Here is a 19,294-nt window from a genome sequence, read left to right on the forward strand (position 1 = left end):
CAGCACTGCAGCAAAGTGCAGGGAAGGGTTCCCTATAAGCTGTGTGTCAGGGCAGCCACCCACCTGCTTAATATGCCCCTCCCATAGGTTTAAGGCTGCTGCGCAGAGAGCTTCCTGACCAGGGAGGGGCACCTCCTAAGCAGCAGAAGCTTCTTGCTCCAGATAATGAGTGTGCAGAGCCAGAAGGAGATATAAGGAGGGAGGGGGTCAAAGAGGAGGAAGTTTGGGGGTGCAATCTCCCAGCTGAGTATCTGGGAGAGGAGAGGTTTGATTATAGAGGTCTGATTACAGCAGCTGTGTTTGTCTGCAGCTTCCTGTGAAGAAACCCAGCACTCTCCTCCTCTAGCTTCCTGGGTGGGGGAGCAGACTGCATGGGGAAGGAAGAGGAAACAGGGGGTGGGGGAGTGCTGCTGTTGATGAGATGGGGAGTTTGTTTGTAGTGTGTTCTCCTGCCCTGATTCCCAGCTGGGTTGCAGCTGCTGGTGCCTGCAACTCTGACGGGTAGGATTCTACCCCAGACCTCGGCTGGGTTGAGGGGAGTAGACTGCACAGGGGTAGGCAGGGAAAAGAGGGAGTAGGTAGGTGCCCGTGTCTGTGCAGTGAGGTGGGGACAGAGGGGAGTTTGTTTGGGGCGTCTTAACTTGCTGCCAACTGGGCTGACTTCTCCCAACGAACTGTGTTCAACATACCATTTATTCCTACCCTTTTCTTCCTGTCTTTTGACCAGTTAACAATCCATGAAGGCTCCAGCTCTGGTCCCGTGCTGCACCCAGCCAGGCTACCAACTCTGATGTCCCACACAGTTGGCTCTCCTGCCCTTAGGCTACTGGGCTCTCTGCTCAGGAGAATCTGTGGTCCTGCCAGACACAGATGTTGCGGGACCAGAGAGCCTGTATTTTGAAAGTATAACCTATAGTAGGCAAAAAAGTTGGGCTGTAGAAGGAGTTGGCAATAGAAAAGGGAAAGATATTGGTTTTGTAGTTTTGTGAGGCAGGCTGACAACTTTGGGTAGGAAAGCCCCTGTTATAGAGACAAAGGGTTAGAGGGAAGTGTTTGTGTGTAGATTGGAAAGGGTTTATTTTTTAATAATGCTTTCTGCAGCTAGGGATGGAGAGGGGTATTTTTGGGTACTCAGCTGTAGAAGCTGCATTTTCTTTTTGGTCACTTTCAAGTGAAAGATTGGCTTTAATATTGTTCTGGGAGAGGTGTGCCTGTAGGGACAGGATCTCAAGGTCTCAAGGGGTGTGTCTAGACTGGCCTCTTGAATTTGCGCAAGAGCACTGACTTTGTAATGTACAACATCAGTGCTTCTTGCGCAAATAGTTTCACGCTCCCACTCAGGAAAAAGCCCTCTTGTGCAAGAATACTTGTGCAAGAGGGCCAGTGTAGACAGGGAAGAATTGTTTTGCACAAAAAAGCCCTGATGGCTAAAATGGCGATTGCGGCTTTCTTGTGCAAAATCGCATCTAGACTGGCCACGGATGCTTCTGCGCAAAAGCACTTTTTGTGCAAAAGCATCCGTGCCAATCTAGATGCGCTTTTGTGGAAATACTTTTAATGGAAAAACTTTTCCGTTAAAAGTATTTCCGCAAAATCTTGCCAGTCTAGATGTAGCCAAGGTCTTTGTGGTTTTGGGCAAGCAGAAGCAAGGCCATAAAAATGGAACAGTTGTAAAAAGATTCTGCAAACCAGAAATGTGATGGTTAGTCTCAGTCCTCCTAGTTTACCTGTTCTGAGGAGGTTGGGTCTTTGTGAGAGCAGGCTCCTGACCTTTATCTAATTATGTTTAGTATATGGAAATATACCATCTCATAGAGCTGGATAGGACCTTGAAAGGTCATCAAATCCAATCCCCACCCTCATAGCAGGATTAGGTACCATCCTTGACAGACTTGCCCCAGATCTCTAACTGACCCCCTCAAGGATTGAACACACAACCCTGGGTTTAGCAGGCTACTGCTCAAACTACTGAGCTGTCTAGGTTGATGTTAAATAAGGTATCAATTGTCCATGATTTAATTGCTCATTTTTTAGTCTATACCTAAAACCATATTGGATCACATTGCTAGAATGGTTTTTTTTTCTGTGCATGTTGCAAAAGGAATTCTGAGGAAGATTAAGGAGATGTTCCTGATGCTGGTTAAAGAGGATTGATTTGCTTCTGTAATACATTGACAGCCTAAACTAATTAATTAGTAGGATATCTGGAGACATTGTGTACATGTAGATTTATATAACAATATATGTGACTAGACTACTGGACAATTTCCCTTAATATATGAAACTACAGGTACTTATTAATTTGGAAAATACTTGATTTAATTGTTTAGATTTCCTGGTATCATGAAATAACACTAATTGTTCAAATAGAGCAGAAATTGAATATTATTAATTGAATGTTATTCTTAAAGGGAATGGGCTTTTAAGAAAAATGCTAAATGCACAGATGCCAAGTTTCTGTATTGTAACTTTGTTTAACTACTTGGAGGGAGGATTTATTTTATAGACAGAGACTGTCACTGTTAAAGCTGACAAGCTCTTTAGTCAATCTACTTTAAAAATTCCAGGGCTGGTTGTCATTTATATCAAGACTTCTTTACATCAATGACAGTATAAAGGGGCCTTAGCATGGAAATAAGATATATTTACATTTCTTTTGAGGGCATTTTGCAAAGCTAGAGAAGTGTAATATAACATCCGGGTAGAGGAGAAAAGAGCCTCCATTTAAAAATATATATTCTGTCGTTACTTAGTCTTATGGGTCATGAAATGGAGTTAAATCTGCTTTTGCTATACGAGCAACAGTAAATCTGGGGGCTGGCAGAAATGGTCTTTAACTATAAATTAAATACATTTGTATTAGAGGGTAAAAGCCTTTGGAGGTATTCTTTAAATGACAGTTTTAGAAAAGGTTTTCTAATAATCTTCAGTGTGGATTTTACTGGCCTCATTTCTAAAACAAGGGATAATGTGAACCCTCTACATCTAACACAGGGCATGAGCTTACTACCTGAGTACTGGTGGTGCATGCATGCCTCATCTCATTTGTCTGTCTTCCCTGTTCTCATAGGCCTGTTCCTAAAAAGAATGCTCATAGGAATGAAGCAGACACCCAGTTTGAGGGATGGAGCAAACAAAACAAAGCTGAGAGAATATTTTCTGTGTATGAGTAAAGTAATATGCTGTAGATGTAATTTTAGATTTACCAGCACAAAAAAGATCCCTTTCCACATTGATTTAATGTTCCCTGACAGACAGTATAGAAAACATCTCATACCATAGATTCAGTTTTCAGTAAATAAGGAATAGGGGGAATCTCCCAGTACGTGTGGTTTTAAGTGATGGCTATTGATGGATCTTTCTGTGAAAATTCTTGGCTTTAGGTGCTGTATGTAAAAATATTTTGTTCTTAAAATCCCTTTCTTTAAGGACATTTTTACTTAGCTACATTATTTGAGTTCCTACTTAACTGAGAAATTAGTGATGTCCTGAAGTGTTATTGGAAAACATGGAAATGCTGTGGTGTGATCTTCAGTATCATGGAGAGGGCAAAATTCTGGGCTCAGGGTAAGTCTGGAGTAACACCACTGGATTTCATAGGTTCTCCCAATTGATGTGGAGACCATAATTTGATGGCAATAAGCATCCTCTCCTGAGAGGCCCTCTACTTAGAGCTCCTCGCAGATATTCCTCTTCTACCCATGTCATCCCTTTGAGAGGGTGAGGGGAAAAGCCATAAAGCCTACCCCTAAGCCAGACAAATTCCCAGCTATCTATCGCTACAGCCACATTAGTAATTGTACATGTGTGTAGCTGTGACATAACCTTGTCCACTGCTAAACTTCAGAAGCACATGCCTGAAGGTGATCAGAGGTTAAGGTAGCACACCTGAAGGGGTACAGGTTGGACCTCCCTAGTCCAGCACCCTCGGTAACTGACTGGCCCAGATGAGGGATTTTGCTGGACCAAGGGAGGTCACTTTTGGCCCCTCTACTCCCAACCCCCTTCAGCTCTGGCCCGACTGCTGGCCTCGTGGCTGGCTCCCCACTCTCGCTGGTCCCTGCTGTCCTGTCAGCCCCCGCTGCACTACCGGGCAGCCCCACCACCTATGTGCATCGGACTCCTGCTACTACACTGAGCAACACTGCTCTCTCTGCTCATCCGGCTCCTGCTGGGCAGCCCCACTACCATGAAAGGGCCTCCCACTACCCTGCTGGGTTCCCAGGTGCCAGCTGTCCACTGGGACTCTGTGATGGTTTAGATGCTGCTTGTAATTATTAGAATTGGGAGCACTGGCTGTTGGGAGTCTGGAAGCACAGGAAACAGGAAGGGGGGGGAGGGGAAGAGATGAGCCAGGGCTGAGTGAGAGCTACAGTGGGGTGCAGCAGCAGCTTTATGAAGTGGTTTCACCTTTGTTAAATAAAGGCCTGTTGAAGTTTGTTAGTACCTTGCTTGCATGATACAACAGACTCTCTCTGATGGACCATGGATGTTGCTGAACCAGAAAGTCCTGGTTCAGAGTTTCAACCTATACTAGCACCTATATGACTCAAGAGCATGTAATTGGTCTCAAGTTTAAATAGTTATTCCCACCCATTCCCACAATGCACTGAACAGGAACAGCTAACAGGAGAGTTTGGAGAGGGAGTTCTCCAGGTAAAAGAGGAGTAAAAACGGGCCCCTTATGGTAAGTGGCTGTCTGGAGTGTGTGTTTGTGTAGGGGGAAGTTATTTGCTGTGTGCTGAGCTTCTCTTTGGTTTGTTTGTTTGTTTGAAGGAGCTTCTAAAAGGCTTGAAATCTAAAAGCCTCTGTTAATTGGCTGAGCCTCAGTCAGGGGGAGGGGCTACCAGAGCTATATAAGCCTGTGACTCAGTGACCAGGAACAACTAACAGGAGAGTTTGGAAAGAGTTCTCCAGGTAAAAGAGGAGAAAAACGGGCCCCTTATGGTAAGTGGCTGTCTGGAGTGTGTGTTTGTGTGGGGGGGAGTTATTTGCTGTGTGCTGAGCTTCTGTTTGGTTTGTTTGTTTCTTTATTTGAAGGAGCTTCTAAAAGGTTTGAAATCTAGAAGCCTCTGTTAATTGGCTGAGCCTCACTCAGGGGGAGGGGCTACCAGAGCTATATAAGCCTGTGACTCAGTGACCAGGAACAGCTAACAGGAGAGTTTGGAGAGGGAGTTTAGAGGGGGAGGTTAGAGGGCACTAGTGGCTTCTGACCTTCTTTAAAACATAACTCTTAGAATAATCTATACTCCAGAGGTTTAAAAATAATCCCAGTTTACAGTTAAACTTATTCATTAGAAAAATGGAGACAGAAGCCCAGCAGCAGTGGGGGCTATCCTGTTTATTGCGTCAAGTGTAACATGTATGATTACCTGCCCTGTGGGCGGGTGGCGTATGTGTGCACCCATTGCAAGGAGCTCCTGACCCTCAGAGACCGAGTTTGGGCTTTGGAGGCCAGGGTGACTGAACTGGAGGAGCTAAGGGAGGTAGAGAGCTATGCTGATGAGACTTTCCGGAACACTGTAGTACTGTCCCACCTCCAGACTGAGAGCCCCAGTGCTCTTAAGGAGGATGAAAGTCTCAAGTGAACAGAGCATTCAATGGGAGCAGAGGGAAACCATCCTGTAGTTGGGACCCTCCTCTCAGGGGATGTTGCGGTATCCTTTCGCACTGACGATACCTCTGAGAGGGAGAGAATGCCAGTTAGGAAGAGGCAGGTGTTAGTAGTGGGTGATTCAATTGTTAGAAACATAGATAGTTGGGTTTGTGATGACCAGGAGAACCGTATGGTCTTGCCTGCCAGGTGCGAAGGTTGTGGATCTCTCGAGGCATCTAGATAGACTTATGTGTAGTGCTGGGGAGGAGCCGGTGGTCGTGGTACATGTAGGTACCAATGACATAGGGAAGGGTAGGAAAGATGTCCTGGAGGCCAAATTTAGGCTGCTAGGAAAGAGACTGAAATACAAGACCCCTATGGTGGCATTCTCGGAAATGCTTCCAGTTCCACGCGCAGGGCCAGGTAGGCAGGCAGAGCTTCAGAGTCTCAATACGTGGATGAGATGATGATGTAGGCAAGAGGGGTTTAGATTTATTAGGAACTGGGGACACTTTGGAGAGGGGGAGCCTATTCAGGAAGGATGGGCTCCACCTAAACCAGGGTGGAACCAGACTGCTGGCACTAAACATTAAAAAGGCCGTAGACCAGTTTTTAAACTAAGAGATGGGGGAAAGCCGTTTGGTGTGGAGATACATGTAAATCGGAGGGAGACTTCTCTTAGAGGAGAATCCATTGATAGAGATTCTCTAAGCAGAAGTCAGAAAGAGAGGAGGGGAGAGAGCAAGCCATGGGCCAGAGCAGACAAACAACCGCATATAAAGGAATCAATGCATCAGGGAACGGCAGGCAAATAAACAGTGGCAAATTTTTAAAGTGTTTGTACACAAATGCTAGGAGTCTGACTAATAAGATGGGTGAACTAGAGTACCTCGTATTAAAGGAGGAGATTGACATAATAGGCATCACTGAAACCTGGAGGAATGAGGAAAATCTGTGGGACACAATCATACCGGGATATAAAATATATAGAAAGGATAGAGCCGGCCGGGTGGGTGGCGGAGTGGTACTGTATGTGAAAGATAATGTAAAATCAAATGAAATAAATATAAAGTGAATCAACATGTTCCATAGAATCGCTATGGATAGTAATTCCATGCTCCAATAATAAGAAATTAGCAGTAGGGATATATTACCGACCACCTGACCAGGACAGCGATACTGACATTGAAATGCTGAGGGAGATTAGAGAGGCTACCAAAATAGAGAACTCTATAATAATGGGGGATTTTGATTACCCCCATATTGACTGATACATGTCACCTCAGGAAGAGAAGATAAAAATTTCTCAATGGCTTAAACGACTGCTTTCTGGAGCAGCTGGTGCAGGAACCCACAAAGGGAGAGACAATTCTCGATTTAGTCCTGAGTGGAGTGCAGGATCAGGTCCAGAATATAACCGTTACAGGACCGCTTGGGAATAGTGACCATAATATAATAACATTCAACATTCCTGTGGTGGGAAGAACACCTCAGCAGTCCAGCACCTTGGCATTTAATTTCAAAAAGGAGAATTACACAAAAATGAAGAGGTTAGTTAAACAGAAATTGAAAGGCACAGTGATTAGAGCCAAATCCCTGAAAGCTGCATGGAAACTTTTTAAAGAAACTATAATAGAGGCCCAACTTAAATGTATGCTCCAAATTAAAAAACATAGCAAGAGACCTAAAAAAGTGTCACCGTGGATTAACCACCATGTAAAAGAAGCAGTGAGGGACAAAAAGGTATCTTTTAAGAAGTGGAAGTCCAATCCTAGTGAGATAAATAGAAAGGAACATAAACACTGTCAAATCAAGTGTAAAAATGTAATAAGAAAAGACTTTGAGGAACAGCTAGCCAAAAACTCAAAAAGAAATAACAAAATGTTTTTAAGTACATTAGAAGCAGGAAGCCTGCTAAAAACCTGTGGGTCTGCTAGATGATCGAGATATAAAAGGAGCAATCAAGGACAATAAAGCCATTTCGGAGAAACTAAATGATTTCTTTGCTTCAGTCTTCACGGCTGAGGACGTTGGGGAGATTCCCGAATCTGCACCGTCCTTTGTGGGGGGTGAATCTGAGGAACTGTCCCGGATTGAAGTGTCATTAGAGGAGGTTTTGGAACAAATAGCAAAACTTCATGTTAACAAATCTCCGGGACCGGATGGCATTCATCCAAGGGTTCTAAAAGAACTCAAATGGGAAATTGCTGAGCTATTATCTATGGTTTGTAACCTATCCTTTAAATCGGCTTCCGTACCTAATGACTGGAAGGTAGCCAACGTGACACCAATATTTAAAAGGGCTCTAGAGGCGATCCTGGCAATTACAGACCGGTAAGTCTAACTTCAGTACAGGGCAAATTAGTCGAAACAATAGTGAAGAATAAAATTATGAAGCATGTAGAAGAACATAATTTGTTGGGCAAAAGTCAACATTGTTTCTGTAAAAGGAAATCCTGTTTTACTAATCTATTAGGGTATGTCTACACTACCCTCCTAGTTCGAACTAGGAGGGTAATGTAGGCATACCGCACTTGCAAATGAAGCCTGGGATTTGAATTTCCCGGGCTTCATTTGCATAAGCGGGGAGCCACCATTTTTAAAACCCCGCTGGTTCGAACCCCGTGCAGCGCGGCTACACGGGGCTCGAACTTGGTAGTTCGAACTAGGATTCCTATTCCGAACTACCGGTACACCTCGAGGAATGAGGTGTACCGGTAGTTCGGAATAGGAATCCTAGTTCGAACTACCTAGTTCGAGCCCCATGTAGCCGCGCTGCACGGGGTTCGAACCAGCGGGGTTTTAAAAATGGCGGCTCCCTGCTTATGCAAATGAAGCCCGGGAAATTCAAATCCCAGGTTTCATTTGCAAGTGCGGTATGCCTACAATACCCCGCTAGTTCGAACTAGCGGGGTAGTGTAGACATACCCATAGAGTTCTTTGAAGGTGTTAACAAACATGCGGATTAGGGGGATCCCGTAGATATAGTATACTTGGATTTTCAGAAAGCCTTTGACAAGTTCCCTCACCAAAGGCTCTTGTGTAAATTACATGGCCATGGGATAAGAGGGAAGGTCCTTTCTTGGATTGAGAACTGTTTAAAAGACAGGAAACAAAGGGTAGGAATAAATGGTAAATTTTCAGATTGGAGAGGGGTAACTAGTGGTGTCCCCCAAGGGTCAATTCTGGGACCAATCCTTTTCAACTTATTCATAAATGATCTGGAGAAAGGGGTAAGCAGTGAGGTAGTAAAGTTTGCGGATGATACCAAACTGTTTAGGATAGTCAAGACAGAAGCAGACTGTAAGGGACTCCAAGAAGATCTCACCAAACTGAGTGACTGGGTAACAAAATGGCATATGAAATTTAATGTGGATAAGTGTAAAGTAATGCACATCAGGGAAAATAACCCCAACTATACATATAGTATGATCGGTGCTAATTTGGCTACGACCAATCAGGAAAGAGATCTTGGAGTTATCGTGGACAGTTCTCTGAAAACTTCCATGCAGTGTGCAGCGGCGGTCAAAAAGGCAAATAGGATGCTAGGAATTATTAGGAAAGGGATAGAAAATAAGACCCAGAATATCTTACTGTCTCTATATAAAACTATGGTATGCCCACATCTTGAATACTGTGTACAGATGTGGTCTCTTCACTTCAAAAAAGATATTTTGGCTTTGGAAAGGATTCAGAAAAGGGCAACTGAAATGATTAGGCGTTTGGAACGGGTCCCATATGAGGAGAGGTTAAAGCGACTGGGACTTTTCAGTTTAGAAAAGAGGAGACAGGGGGGTTATGATAGAGGTATATAAAATCATGAGTGGTGTGGAGACGGCCGATAAAGAAAAGTTATTTATTAGTTCCCTAAATAGAAGAACTAGAGGACACCAAATGAAATTAATGGGGAGCAGGTTTAAAACTAATAAAAGAAAGTTCTTCTTCACACAGCGTGTAGTCAACCTGTGGAACTCCTTGCCAGAGGAGGCTGTGAAGGCTAGGACTATAATAGAGTTTAAAGAGAAGCTGGATAATTTCATGGAGGTTAGGTCCATAAAAGGCTATTTGCCAGGGGATAAAATGGTGTCTTTGGCCTCTGTTTGTCAGAGGCTGGAGAGAGATGGCAGGAGACAAATCGCTTGATCGTTGTCTTCGGTCCACCCTCTCTGGTGCACCTGGTGCTGGCCACTGTCGGCAGACAGGATACTGGGCTAGAAGTTCCTCTGGTCTGACCCAGTATGGCCGTTCTTATGTAACATTTTTCTGCCTGAGTCTTACCAGTCTCTCAACATCCCTGCCCCACTATTTTCATCAATAGTAGCAAGCTGCACTGACCCCCAACAGACCAATTTTCCAGAGTTCTTGCTTGATCAGTACAGGTGGTTGGGGATGTTTGACAGGGGGGCAGCTTTCCACCTCACACATGCCTCTGTGTGACAAGGAGAATTCCACAGGATGCCCAGGACCACTCGCTCCACTAGCATCCAAAATCCCTCATATAATAGCCCCTCCCACTGCAGGAGAGGAATGATGAATGTGCAGGTGTCCCTGAAACCCACCAAATGCCTGCTGCCCAAGTCCTGTACAGGCAACAGCACTATTTGTCCCTGTGAACAATTACTCCGTCATTCCTTCCTTATCAGGGAGATGGGTAGGACAAGGAGTGGGGCTAAATGATATTATCGGAGCACTCTTCACATGTTCAGCCCCAATATATTAGTCTTAAAAATGGATCTTCAACTATGTCTCCCCCAACTTATAATAACGGTTACAGCTGGGCTACGTCTACACTGGCCCCTTTTCCGGAAGGGGCATGTAAATTTCATGAGTCGTAGTAGGGAAATGCGCGGGGGATTTAAATATCCCCCGCGGCACTTAAATAAAAATGTCCGCCGCTTTTTTCCGGCTTTTAGAAAAGCCGGAAAAGAGCGTCTACACTGGCCCCGATCCTCCGGAAAAAGTGCCCTTTTCCGGAGGGTCTTATTCCTACTTTGTACTGATCAAGCAAGAACTCTGGAAAATTGGTCTGTTGGGGGTCAGTGCAGCTTGCTACTATTGATGAAAATAGTGGGGCAGGGATGTTGAGAGACTGGTAAGACTTTGAAGTAGGAATAAGAGCCTCCGGAAAAGGGCGCTTTTTCCGGAGGATCAGTGCCAGTGTAGACGCTCTTTTCCGGCTTTTCTAAAAGCCGGAAAAAAGCGGCGGACATTTTTATTTAAGTGCCGCGGGGGATATTTAAATCCCCCGCGCATTTCCCTACTACGACTCATGAAATTTACATGCCCCTTCCGGAAAAGGGGCCAGTGTAGACGTAGCCTTGTAGTTTGCTTGGCTTGTGTATGGCCCTCCTTCAGTTTGATAACTGTGAGGTGTTTGGAGGTTCAGGCCTGGACCCCTGATTCACAACATGTGACTTGAAGCAGTATAATTGCTTAATGAAATCACACTGCAAACATTTTTCTGTCTGTCCCACATCCACAATCCCAAAGCTAACCAATAGCCAAGTTCCCCAGGACACCGAGGAAGGATGTAGAAAAGGCAGGTAGGGTTAGGATTTTACAGAAAGTAGTGCTACTTTTAAAAGCAGCAGAACTCAGCCCAGAAAATGGATATAGCAATATCTTTATGGCTTGATTCACATGCAGAAAAATGAAACAATTGAAGTAACCAGTTTTAGCTTTGGGATTAATGCTCCATAGCCTGTGAGTGCAACCAGCACCACTGACAAAAAACAAACAGGTTTTAAAAAAATACGACATGCAGGCCCCAAAGCAAGTGTTCAAGAGAATGTTAAGAGACTGAGTTCTCTTGCTAATGGAACAAGTGAACAGTTAAGACAAGCATTGCACAATGATCACATTGCAACTCAGCTACTGCTCACTGCAGCACAAACCAACCTTAAGGTGATAACCTCAAGGAGGTGGAGTGCAGTTATAAAATACCTAATGTGTGAATTGCACAGGAAGGATTAGTTAGTTTTAATTGTATCCTTTGGTATATATGGTTATGACTATTTTCTTCCACTACTTGATCTGAGGAAGTGGGTCTGGTCCATGAAAGTTCATCACCTAATAAACCATCTTGTTAGTCTTTAAAGTGCTACATAGTCCTGTATTTAGTGAACTTTGCGTCCAGGAAAACAAAGCCCTCACAAAGCTTTGTAGTCCCATAAGCATGTGCCAGGGGTCCATAATGTACTTTCCCAGCACTTGGGATTGGTCCTGCCTTGGGCAGGGGGCTGGACTTGTTGACCTCCTGAGGTCTCTTCCAGCTCTATGATTCTATGATTCAGAGGGCTGGTTGCTGGCTCTTGGCACAGTCAGATGTCACCCTGCTGTGTGTACCTATGCCAACCCTGATTCCCCTCACCAGGACCAGTGTTACATGGGTGGGATGCCTGCATAGCATTTGTAACTCAGACATATCCTGTGCTCATGTAGAATGGGCCCGCTCCTCACAAATACTATGGAGTGCTCAACCGGGGATGATTAGATGAGAGGCACTGGCCAGTTTGGCAGTCTGATGAATGCAATGTTGACAATGGATTATGTATTGTAGTGTGTAAAATTGCAAAAACAGAACTAACAGGTCTATGCAATCAAAAGTTCTGAGTAAAAAATGTGGTATCTTAAAATTCAATTACAGGTAGAAAATCAGTACTGTATCTGCAGATGATTTCAAACTCTTCCTTATGCTTAAGAAAAATTGAAGTTTGTTTCTTTACAGCACATAAATCAATTTTTATGTGGCATCAATCTTTATAAGAGGACAAAATAAATGCTTGAGACACTTGAAATCAGAAAAAGTGTTGCCATTTTTGATTGAATATTCACTTTAAGATGACTACTGATGCTAAAATGCAGACTGAAGATGGAAACAAAGGGGACTGAACGATATGCGTAGTAGCCCCCAGTGATCAGATGCAGTGATTCATAATTAGGAATGTGGTAACTATTTTGTCCGAATGGTAAGTTTCTAAATTGTACCTACTAAAAAAACCAGACAGACAAAACACAGCAGCACACCTGGTCATTATTTTGGAAAGGTCAATGAAAATTCCATTTCTGTGACAATGGATACAATTTACATATACACAAATAGAAGATAGGTAAGCATTCTTGCTTTGGGACTTCAGTAGGAGGAAATAACTTCTGTAACAGGTTTTTCCTTAGTTGTCCATTATGAACAATTCTTGCATCTTGCATGATGCTCACTTTTAGCAGTAGCAAGACTTATGATGTAATATGCCACGGCAATGCCTCCGTGCCTACCTGGGGAAAAAAAGGATAGGAGGGAAACATAGAGGAAGGTACAGGATGATTCTTATTTTAATTGAACCATTTACCTAATTTCAAGTACACATGGAAGCTAGATACATTAATATTATGTCACTACCACACTCCCCACCCCCAAAAAACAAGATTGCATGGCATAGCAATAGCAATAATTTCAATCATGCAAATCCATAAAGATGATCTCTTTCCTCCATAGATTAAGACAATGTAGAACAATTCATCAAAGGAGGAAAAAGCCACTGAAATGTTCATCACTGTGGGTATTTTCCAATATTGGTCAGGAATTCACTGATCAGATTTAGTTTTCATTTTTCAAGCTTCCTTTTAGTAAATGAAATAAGTTAGGGTATGTCTAGACTACATCCCTCTGTCATCAGAGGGATGTAAATTAGACATACTGACATTGCAAATGAAATGGGGATTTAAATCTCCTGAGCTTCATTTGCATAAAAATGACCGCTGCATTTTGTCGAGTCAGCAGTTTGACGGCACCAAGCGACTGTCAAGACGGGGATCGGGTGACAAAGAAAGCTTTTGTCTTCCGATCCCTTATGCCTTGTAAAACATACCCTTATTTACAAAAGGCATGCCTGATTTTTTAAAAATGTTATCCTGATCAATTCTGATGATAAATGCACATGTAGTATGAAATGATGGTCACTCTCAGCAAGTTCTTAGCTTTGTCAAATTAAGGAATTAGATTAGTGTAACCTTTTTTTTTTCCTGAACCTTGTCCAAAAATGCATGATTGTCATGTTTTTTCTAAAGTTTAGTGCTAAAATAAATTCTCTTTTTTAGCTGGCTAGTTGATACCCACCCATCACTTATTAAGAGTGAAATAACTATACGTACTGTGAAGCCTGTATTTTCTTTTTTCTCAAATTTTATCGGGTCACAAATATATCAAAAGTTTTTAGGTCTAGATAAGAATTGAAAAGACTTTATTGTTTAAAACTTCAATGAGTAAGATTTTCAAACCTGACCAGTGATTTTTTTTTTTTGGTTGCCTTGATTATTCTTTATCTAATTGGAGACGAGAATACTTAAAACAATTCTGATTTTTAGAGAATAGTTGCTTGGGCTTATCAGCCAGCCAGGATCAATTTTTTATAACAGTGAGAGGCTCTGAAGAGCATGAGCAACAATAGCACATAGAAAGAAGGCAAGAGATCATCAGATGTTCCACAGGAGAGCAATATAGCTGAGGGATAGTGCAGGAGGCTTCAGATTAAAGGGGCTATGTTAGGCCATAAAGACATTTGAGGGTCCCAGAGGGTTCCTTAGTATTTATGATACTTCCACACATCATTATCCTTAATAAAAGGAAATAACATCTGCCTGAGATGTGGGAGCTGTGGACCCAGGGAAGCTATTTTAGTTTCTTGCAATAGTGTGTTTTTCACACCTTATGCATAAATGCCCTCAAGTAGGGTAGTATTCTAACTGATGGGTAGCTGCTAATTGGCAATTGCATTACAGGCAGGATCATGGTGCTGTTGGCAATAGTGTCAGAGATGGGGAGGGCTTGGGAGGAAAAAAATTGAGTTTGGTTCTTCTTTAAGTTCTGAGTGAAGCACCCAGTTTAGATGTGAGTTGGATGGAGGGAGACAGATCTGTGGCTTATTAGTCTACAGAGAGGAACTGAAACAGTTTGAATGGCTATGGTTACTGGAAAAAGAAGTATAATGCATGAAGACTGAACCAATAAGGGAGCTCTATGGAAAGTGGAACAAGGAACACTAAAAAAAGACCATGAAACAGAGACCCAAGAAAGAGGAATAAACCGAAAGAGGCTGAGTCACAAAACCTAAGTTGAATGAGATTTGGACAAGTTGATAACACCTTCCTTTAAAACAGCCAAGAAGCCATGGAGGATAGAATAGAGACCCTGAGAATTGGTCATCAAAAAGCAGCTGGTGAATGTAGTACCATAAGCATGGGGGAAATAAAAAAAAACATAGGTTGGAGCAGATTAAGAATAGATCTTGAAAGAGAGAAATTGAAAACAAAAGTTATAGATGACGGTACAGATTGAGGACTGGGGAGATAATAAAATTTTGTACTGTGGGAGGGAAGGCACCTGAGAGAATGTGTTAAGTAGAAAGCTGATGGAGTGAGTGAATTATAGACCCTTAAGCAGCATAAACTAGGCAGGATTGTTATAATACTCATCTTAGTTTCAGAAAAATTACCAAAAATGTATCATAGAGCAAGTAATTTAATTTTTAATGTTCAATTAAAAAAAATTTAAAATCACACAGTATCAATAGATCCATAATCTTGACTTTTATCACTATGTTTGCAAAATTTAATCAAGTATAAGATCAGTTATGCTAAACAAAAAGCAGCAAAGGAGTGTATATTCACTTGAGAAATAGACATCTGGAAAATCTCTTCTGTTAGTCAAACGCCCCTTAAATTTTGTTATACATAAATTAAAATTATATTTTCTGTCTTATTTGTAATATATAAGGAAATTGATTATTTGAGTGTCATGCACTGTAATTTCAGATGGCTTCTGTGCTCATTATTCCAGTTGGTAAGGCCATTATATTTTGTATTGTTAAAATGCCACTCACTTAGGAGTCTACAGAGGCAAAGACCTATTTCTTTCAACCAGCTTCAAAGTGTTATGCAGAAATAGAACCAGGCCTGACTTGAATCAAAGCCCTTTTTAGTCAATGTACATTTTACTGTGGAATCATCTGTTAAATTGTGGTTGTGTTTTATGCTCCCTTTGCCATTTAGAGATCTGGAAATCCTTTCACAGATCAAACTTTGGAGTTCTTGTAGGGAGAACAATAATATTTCTTATCCACTAACATCCCACACTAAAAGCATCAGCTGTATGTAAAAGATTCTCAAGCTGGCATACATGGCCACAACTCCACTGGCTTCCATGGAACTGCTGCTATTTAGATCATCTGACAGGGTGTCTCACTTTGGACACCAATAATATAAAAAGCATCTCTTGGTTTTTATTTTCCTTAATTAGATAAATTATCAGAACATAATAGATCTACTAATTCAGGCCTGAGATGAATTAATGCCCAGAATTGTTAGTAAGATGGCTCAGCTCATTCCTATGGCCAGTTCTTATCACTGACAGACTTATGTGAATTTCGACCTACTTATTATACTGCAAAAAACCCCTTAGTTCCTACTAATAAATGTAATAAGTAGTACTGCACATTTCAGTTTATCTATTTACATTTAAACAATATTAAAATTGTCCATATGATGACCACTTAAACTCATTAATTTACTGGCTGCCTGAGTGAATTAGTTTCCTGTTTGAAAACTTAAAGAAACATGAAAGCATAATATCTCTTTATTAAACCCATCAATCCCCAGTTTCAATATATCTTCATGTAGACAGCTTGGAATTCTGTCTTCAGACACACTTAAGGATCTTTTTAAAAGGTGTGAGGATCTGAGCCCCCTAAAAACATAGAGAGCAGCCTAATTTCAAACCATTTCATTGGGAATTAGGCCCCTAAATATCTTTGAGGATCGGGGCTACAAACCTAAAATTGCAGATAGATGCCTAGCAGGATTTTCAAGAGCACCAAGGCATCTAACTGCCATAAGAAAGAAGAAACTAGGTACCTATTCACCTCTTTAGGCACCACAATATCTTGGAAAATCTGGCCATAAAAATTGAAAGTTCTTTAAATTTGTTGTAATAATTTGCTCATGGGGCAGTGCAGCTACATGGCATTCTTACTCAGGATTAGACTGCAAATGTATGTTCTGGCCATGTATAATAAAACATAATCACCAACCACTATATACATTCTATAGTCTGTTTTTAAAATGCATGCAATATATTTCACTTGAAATTTCTCATTCCTGGAAAAAAATATGACTTATAAAACTCCATCACGTCATTAAAATATTTTAAACTCCATTACAAGAGAGTTCATTTATTATTTAAAATAAAACTTAGGTTTAGAACCCTATAAAAATAATAGGGCAGCCTAGAGTGCATCTTAATTATTTCAAGAGCAAAAACTGCAAAGCGGTTCTCATTTTCCATGTTCAGTTTTACATACATAAACAGTACACGCTGTATATCCCTCATTAAAAATACAGGTGCAAAAGTTAAGAAGAATGGGATTCCACTATTCCTGTGCAGAAGAAAGTAAACAATATACCAAAAAGAAAAATATATAACTGTCATGTATTACATATGTTTTAACATTTATAATTGGGAAACTTCTTGTCTTGAAGACATAAAAAGAAAAAGATAGTTACTGCTTCTCTTATCTCAAAAGAGATGTGTGGTTTACAGATGTTTTACATAGCCCTTAAAAACAGCCAGTCAGTAAACTAAACTAAAATTTTTAAGGCATTGCCTTATGTCACAGTGTAAAGTTATCATAATTGGACTGTGTATGTTTTTTGCACAAAATCTGTTCACCTATTCCACACACATCTTATTTTTAAATGAAACCTATCACTTTTGTTATATAAACAAAACATTTCATGAAAAGTACATTTCAATATACAGATGACAAGATTTTGGAAAGTTAGTGAACTTTACATATGTGTAAATATTTTGGGCCAGCCTCTCATTTGTGGCCAAGGAGTGCTCAGTGCACTTGAAGGGCAAAGGGGAGAAGGTGCTTTTCTAAGCCTTGAGCTGTTCTGTGCAGGGTCAAGACCAGGACAAGCTTTTGTCCCACTCTGTGCACTTTGGAAGCATCCTCCCCCAATGGGCAATTTTAGTTTAAATTAGGTGATTCAGCACCTCAGTTGGAAATAGTTAAATGACAGACAGGAAGAGAAGTAAATGGGAGAAGCTTGGACAGACTGACCAATCTCCTTTTCTCTCTCTCTCTCTCTCTCTCTCTCTTTTTTAAATATTGGAATAGATAAAGATTTGGAGAAGTGCCTTTTGCTGCGGGGAACTAACATAAATAAAGCAGTTAGGGCACGTCTACACAGCAGAGTTATTTCAGAATAACTAATGTTATTCCGAAATAACATAGTGTGCATCTACACTACAAGCCTGTATTTCAAAATAATGTTGAGCTGGAGGACTTCTTACTCCAACTCATGGTCACCCTCATTTTACGAGGAGTAAGGAAAATCGAAGGAAGAGTGCTCTTCCTTTGACTTCCTGCTGTGTAGACAGCACCAAAAACCAAATTAAGCGATTTTGACTCCAGCTACACAATTGACATAGCTGAAATTGCGTAGCTTAATTCGACTTTTGCCCTGCTATGTAGATGTATCTTCAGTGTTGAAGTAGCCACAGGTGTATGTGAACATGGTGCAGTAAGAATCCAGGGTGAGGGAATCATGTCCTCTGGCAGGCAGGCAGGCAGGCAGGCAGAACAGTACTACAATGGCAATCTTTAACCCTTTTCGACGTCTTTACTATTGGAGCAAGGTAAAATGGTCCCGAGGATGCTGGCTGCTTTGGAGAATGGAATGGTGCAAGTGTGGCATATTTGCCCTTCACCCTTATGAAGGTATTTCATAGAGCCATATAAATGTGGGACTGGAAGGAACCTGGCTGTCTAGTCCAGCCTCTGAGCTGAGGCAAGGACCAAGGAAACCTAGACCTTATCTGATAGGTGCCTGTCAAACCTGTTCAGAAAAACCTCCAGGGACAATGATTCCACAACCTCCCTTGATAATCTCTTCCAGTGTTTCAAACTCATAACTTGAAAGGTTTTCCTAATAGTTAACCTAAACCTCCCTTGGTATTGATTAAGTCAATTATTTCTTAGCCTACCTTCAGTGGACATGGAGAACAACTGAGCATGAATATATTTAAAGACTTATGTCCCACCACAATCTTCCTAAGACAAAGTGTCTTTATAAAAAAAAACACATTTCTACTCAGGTCAGGCTTTCTAAACATTATATATATTTGTTGCTTTTAACTCCCTCCAATTTGTCTATATCTTTTTAAAAGCATGGGGCTCAGAAATGGACACAGTACCACAGTTGCTTCTCATCAGTGCTGAGTTGACTGGAACAATTAGTGCCACTATCTTACATTCAACACGTCTGTTAATAAACCTCAGAATTGTATTAGCCTTTTTTGGAACTCCATCATATAGCTGACACTTTAACTGGCGATCTCTTATAATCACAGATCCTTTTTAGAAGTAGTACAACCTAGCCATCTATTCCCCATTTTCATATTTCAGGGAGTAGTAGAGGGAGGGAAGAATCAAATGTATAAGTGAAGTATTTTGTACTTATCTATTGATTTCCATTTTATTGATTTTAGACCAATTCTCCAATTTGTTTCTAATCCTGTTGTCCAGAGTACTTGCAATCCCTCCCAGTTTGCTGTCATCCACAAATTTTATAAGAATGTTCTTTATTCCATTATCTAAGTTATTAATGGAAACATTCAATAGTACAGGCCCCGTCCAGATG

The 19,294-nt window shown here is 41.5% G+C and overlaps 1 long non-coding RNA gene across 1 annotated transcript in view; it reads left to right on the plus strand.

Moving 5' to 3' along the window:
- The first annotated feature begins 271 nt into the window (after positions 1-271).
- The window catches only part of LOC142829895 (uncharacterized), a 36,932-nt gene continuing 17,909 nt past the window's right edge, over positions 272-19,294 (plus strand). Inside the window, exons 1-2 of the long non-coding RNA XR_012904800.1 lie at positions 272-501; positions 728-903. This is a non-coding gene — a long non-coding RNA (uncharacterized LOC142829895). The remainder of the gene's footprint in view (positions 502-727; positions 904-19,294) is intronic.

This window comes from Pelodiscus sinensis, chromosome 6 (assembly GCF_049634645.1).
Source record: "Pelodiscus sinensis isolate JC-2024 chromosome 6, ASM4963464v1, whole genome shotgun sequence".
NCBI lineage: Eukaryota > Metazoa > Chordata > Testudines > Trionychidae > Pelodiscus > Pelodiscus sinensis.